Source organism: Apium graveolens, chromosome 4 (genome assembly GCF_009905375.1).
Source record: "Apium graveolens cultivar Ventura chromosome 4, ASM990537v1, whole genome shotgun sequence".
In the NCBI taxonomy this organism is placed as follows: Eukaryota; Viridiplantae; Streptophyta; class Magnoliopsida; order Apiales; family Apiaceae; genus Apium; species Apium graveolens.
In genome coordinates, this window is record NC_133650.1 from 273,158,087 (window position 1) to 273,164,486 (window position 6,400).

At 37.5% G+C, this 6,400-nt stretch overlaps 1 non-coding gene across 1 annotated transcript; it reads right to left on the reverse strand.

Annotated features, from left to right (window-relative positions):
• Window positions 1-5,645: 5,645 nt before the first annotated feature.
• On the reverse strand, window positions 5,646-5,752 carry LOC141722764 (small nucleolar RNA R71). Its single transcript, XR_012575768.1, has one exon. It is a non-coding gene; the product is annotated as a small nucleolar RNA R71 (small nucleolar RNA).
• Between the last annotated feature and the right edge of the window lie 648 nt (window positions 5,753-6,400).

The window sequence follows — 6,400 nt, forward strand, 5'->3', positions numbered from 1 at the left end:
AATTTACATTTCGAAAATTTCGCATAAAGCTGCTCCTTTCGTAACGCCTCCAATGTCGTTCTTAAGTGTGCTGCGTGTTCTTCTTTCGTCTTTGAATAAATCAAGATGTCATCAATAAATACAATGATAAACTTATCCAGATACTTCTTGAATACTCGATTTATCAAATCCATAAATGCTGCAGGTGCATTCATCAGTCCAAAAGCCATCACGAGAAATTCATAATGTCCATACCTCGTTCTAAACGCAGTCTTTGGAATATCTTCTGCCTTGATCTTTAACTGATGATAACCTGATCGTAAGTCAATTTTCGAAAACCATGCTGCTCCTTTTAGTTGATCAAATAAGTCATCGATGTGAGGCAAAGGATATTTATTCTTGATAGTTAACTTGTTCAGCTCACGATAATCGATACATAATCGCATGCTATTGTCCTTCTTTTTCACGAACAATACTGGTGCGCCCCATGGGGATACACTTGGCCTTATAATTCCTTTGTCGAGAAGTTCTTGCAAATGCTTTGCTAATTCCTTCATTTCAACAGGTGCCATTCGATATGGAGCTTTCGAAATTGGTTCAGTCCCTGGTGCCAAATCAATAGTGAACTCGATTTCTCGATCCGATGGTAGTCCTGGAAGTTCATCTGGAAAGACGTCGGAAAACTCACAAACTACAGAAATATCTTCAATCTTCGGACTTTCTTTGTCGATATCCAACACATAAGCTAAGTAAGCTTGACATCCTTGACGTAGCAATCGCTTCGTCTGCATCATTGTTAAGAATCTCTGCTTTTGTTTCTCACATTTAAATATTACCGTTGTATTTGTAGGATTTTAACTATCACGGAAGCATGGTAAAATAATTTTACATATATAAAATCCATATAATATGCATACAGATCATAAATAAAATTGAGGGATCAATTTCTAACCTTTAAAAGTGATCCAAGAACAATGAGCGGAGATCCTTAGCAGCTGCTCCTCAAGTGTGAAGCACTCCACCGGTATCCACCAAGAAAACGATGTAATGAAGGAGGAGGAGGTGGAGAGAATTAGGGTTTTGTAAATCTTTTGGGTTGAGGCAAATATAGGGTTTATAATAGTATATTTATAGGCAAAATTTTCAGCTGAAAATTTTCCCATAAAATATTATTATTAACCCTTTATTATTCTCACTAATAATTAAAACACCTTTAAATTATTAATCCTTTTTCTAAATACTTTAGAAATAATTCTCTCACTTGATTTAATTTCCAAAAATTAAATTCTTAATTAATAATATTAAGAACCTTTTCTTAATTAATTTATAATCAATTAAATCTCATTTAATCAATTATTAAATTTGCCAATTAATTATTTATTTCATAAATAAATAATTATCATCCATTCTTAATTAATTCCTCCACCATTAAATCATTCTCTTTTATGGTGTGACCCTGTAGGTTCAATATTAAGCCGGTAGTAGAAATAAATAATAATAAAACTATTTTATCATTATTTATATAAATTCTCTAATTCATTAAATATGATTAATTAATTAATCATATTTATTCTACATCGTGAGGGATACTTCTCAGCATATCGCGACTATCCGGATAATACAAATTCACTGCTTAGAATACCAAGAACCTATTCAGTGAATAGTTACCATACATTAATTCCTTCTACCCTGCAATGTCACGATTAAATACAAGGCATGGAACTTGTGTCAAGCCTATCTTATTTAATCACTTGCTTTCCCATTCACTATGCTTAGTTCTATTTAATGTAAATTAGAAACTCCTTTCTAATTTCATTCACTCTGGCCAAAGATTCCAGAACTAGCATAAGTGGATCAGCATTGAACATTCTCTTCCTTCAATGGAAGGGGTAGATCCTTTATTGATCATACACTATCTTCGTATACAAATTCCTATACCCAGTAGAGCCCTTATAATTGTTCCTGGAGACTAAGAACTAAACCAAAGCATAGTTCAGTGTACACAAGATTACTATGATGACCTCAAGTCTAAGGATACTTGTACAACTATTATTATGTGAACAACTGCTGACACGTGAGTGAACTCCATCAATTGTTCAGCTGTGCGAGTCATGTTCAGTGAACTTATTCTATAATAAGCACCTACATACTAGCTATAGTGTCACCACACAAATGTCTATGAGAACAGACATCCTTCATAATGAAGTAAGCATAGTATGTACCGATCTTTACAGATTATTAATTACCAGTTAGTAATCCTACGACCAGGAACTATTTAAGTTTAGAGTTATCATCTTTTAGGTCTCATTATTATGATCTTATCACAATCCATAAAAAGCTTTACTCTAAATTGTGGTATATCTTATTCAAACACTTAAAATAGATAGAGCCCCTAATAAAAACAAAACAAGTCTTTTATTAATATTAATGAAATCAAAACAGACTACATAAAAGTTATTCCTAAATCCTCATACATGATTGGACTTAGGACATATCTCTTTCAATCTCCCACTTGTACTAAAGCCAATCACTCTGGTATCTAATACCCATCCTGTCTTTATGACGATCAAAGTGACTTTGAGAAAGTGGCTTTGTTAAAGGGTCTGCTATGTTTTTATGTGTGTCAACTCTCTCGATATTGACATCTCCTTTTTCAACAATCTCCCTAATCAGATGAAAGCGCCGCAGGACATGTTTGGAACTTTTATGAGACCTAGGTTCCTTGGCTTGTGCTATTGCTGCGTTGTTATCACAATACAACACAATAGGCTCTTCAATGCTAGGAACAACTCCCAACTCAGAAACAAATTTCCTCATCCAAATGGCTTTTTTTGCAGCCTCACTTGCAGCTATATATTCTGCTTCCGCTGTGGAGTCAGCCGTTGTAGACTGTTTGGAACTCTTCCAACTAATCGCACCACCATTCAGAGTAAACACGTACCCTGACATGGATTTGCTATCACTTTCTGATTGAAAACTAGAGTCAGTATAACCCTCTATTTTCAACTCAGATTCACCACCAAAAACAAGAAAAATGTCCTGAGTCCTTCACAAGTACTTAAGGATATTTTTCACTGCTTTCCAGTGGTCTTCACCTGGATTGGACTGATATCTACTCGTCACACTAATTGAATAAGCAACATTAGGCCTTGTACATAACATCGCGTACATGATAGATCCTATTGCTGAAGCATAAGGAATCTTACTCATACGCTCTCTTTCCTCAGGTGTCTTAGGAGACATTTTTTCGGAAAGGGACACTCCATGGCTCATCGGTATGAGACCTCTTTTGGAGTTTTCCATGCTAAACCTTTTAAGCACTTTCTGGATGTATGTACCCTGGGTAAGACCTATCATTCTTCTAGATCTATCTCTATAGATCTTCATACCGAGAATATAGGATGCTTCTCCCAAGTCCTTCATGGTGAAGTTCTTTGATAGCCATACTTTGACTGATTGTAGCATCGGTATATCATTTCCTATAAGAAGTATGTCATCCACATACAATACAAGAAATGTTACCGCGCTCCCACTAACCTTCTTGTAGATACATGTGATAAGTGGAATTTTATACCACTTAGAACGTCTTAAAATAGCTTAAATTGGTGTCTTGAAATCAAGTATTTTGTGTATTTGATGCGTTTTTCTAGTGTTTGTGCGTTTCAGGGTAATAGCTGCATTTCGGGGGAGTAATCATCAATAATGAGCCTTGGCATGTGTCTAGCATTGCGAGAGGAAAGAGAAGAGCAGATTACAGCGAAGAAACGGAGCAAAATTAGACATTTTCCAGTAGGGGTCTGAGTGCCCTCTCAGCTATGCTGAGCGGCCGCGCAGGAAGCTGAGCGCCCGCTCAGCTATGCTGAGCGGCCGCGCAGGGACGGGAAATTAGAATATTTATTTTAGACTTCTACTTCTGTTTGGCTTCCAACTTCTGAGTAATCTGAGTTTTATGGGACTTCTATATAAGTAGATTTCAAAGACGTTTCACGTGTGTTGAATCGTTGTATTAATCGAGGAGCGAAGGAGATAAGGAAGAAGACCATTTTAGCACACCGCAACGAAGAGGAAGCATATTTTCTTGTGATTCTTTATTTCGTTGTAACGTTGGATGCTAGTTTTCTTTGCTTTGAACCTATTTACTCTTGTGACGTACTCTGGTTTAATATAATTAGTTTAGTTATTATTCTCTTGTGTTTATTTATCATGTTTTCATATGAACCCATGATGACGATAAGTGCTAACATGGGCTAATCGTGATCATGGGGTCGTAACGGATTTATTATGGAATTCTTTAATTAGTTGTTTAATACCTTAGTGTGTGATGATTGTATGATATCTAGTATTGGTTGTGCGTATTCATCTTATGTGCGTCATGAACATATAAGATAGGGTGTTAATCTCCTGTGAAGCGACGGTGGATCTCGAGATTTAGAACTTGCCATGCTAGCATAGGGTCATGTATAATGTTGCATGATTAGTGGGTAACTCTAACCGTTTTATTCGCCCTGTGTAATCAAAAGGAATAACTTGTGCTTAAATCATTATATTGTCAATTTCTGTAGACATATAGGGACTCAACATAATTGATGCATATTCAACTTCTATCTTAATTGTGGATGTTTGGTAGAATGGTATTAGTACAATGAAAGTTGGCTTTTATCAGTTTTGTGTTATTCGATTAATATCATCACTGTTGCATGCTAAGGGTAATAACAATGACTATTGAAGGAAGTAGTAATGAAGTTGTGATCTCATGAGTGTTTTAATATTGTTAATTTGAAGTGTTAATTAAGTGGTTAATTTTAGTAGTTAATCGTAGTTAATAATTAGTTAACAAATCTAAGTGTTATTGTCTTAACATTGAGAACTAAATATACATTGGTGAGTGAGTTTAATTGAACATAATTAGTCTGAGTCTCTGTGGGAACGAACTAGAAAGTATTCTATATTACTTGCGAACGCGTATACTTGCGTGTGTTATTAACGCATGTTTTCGCCCTAACAAGTTTTTGGCGCCGCTGCTGGGGACTCGGCGTATTTGTTTAGTTTATGTACTTACCATCATTGGTCGTTAGGACTTAGTGATTAAGACATGTTACTTATTATTTCCGGTTGTGTTTCAGGTACTTTAGCGAGCGTTTATGCCAACTCGTTCAGGTACTCGCAAGAGGACTTTAGATACAGCTGAGGAGACAGACGAAGTTCTTGATATTGAGGAGAAGATAGATTTTGAAGATTCGGATTCAGGAAGTGAGCAGAAAGAACCAGTAATCATGGGTGATCATATTGTTCCGGCCGATCTAGCTTATATGGACTTTTCTCGGCCTAAAATTGATGACATTCAGTCAAGCATTCTTCATCCGGCTATTCAAGCTAACACCTTTGAAATCAAGCCGGACACTATTTAGATGGTGCTGAATTCTGTTTCTTTTGGAGGTGCTGCGACTGAAGACCCCAACATGCACATAAGGAATTTTATCGAGATCTACAGTACTTTCAAATATAATGGCGTGACTGATGAGGCTATCAAGCTGAGGCTTTTCCCATTCTCACTGAGGGACAAAGCTAAGGACTGGTTACATTCTGAACCAGCCGGGTCCATCACTACTTGGCAAGATCTTGCGCAAAAGTTTCTGGTGAAGTTTTATCCGATGGCAAAGACTGCTGCTATGAGGAGTGCTCTTACTCAGTTTGTGCAGCAACCTACATAATCTATGTGCGAAGCTTGGGAACGCTACAAGGAAATGCTGAGAAAGTGTCCACATCATGGAATGCCCGATTGGATGGTGATCATTGGTTTCTATAATGGTTTGGGGGCCCAATCTCGACCCATGCTCGATGCAGCAGCTGGAGGCACCTTGTGGGCCAAAAGCTATACCGAGGCTTATAATCTTATTGAGACTATGGCTGCAAATGAGCATCAAAACCCAACTCAGAGGATGATGCCTGAGAAGGTAGCAGGTATTCTGGAAGTCGATGCAGCCACCGCTATTGCAGCGCAGCTCCAAGCACTGTCTATGAAGGTCGATTCTCTAGCTACCTATGGAGTCAATCAAATAGCTATGGTCTGTGAGCTTTGTGCAGGTTCTCATGCTACAGATCAGTGTTCTCTTGTCAATGAATCTGTTCAGTTTGTGAACAATTATCAGCGACAACAGCAGCCTGTGCCAGCTACTTATCATCCTAACAATAAAAATCATCCAAATTTCAGCTGGGGTAATAATCAGAATGCTATTCAGCCACCATATCAGCAAGGTGTGAGTAAACAGTTCAATCCACCTGGTTTCCAGCAACCGCAGCTGTAACACCCCCAGATCCGGGGTCGGGGATCCGAGTCGTCACGGTCTTTCATTCCACAATACCACTTCACTTACTTAATAAAAATAACCTTATGCTGTGATCCCACACTAACACACACCAC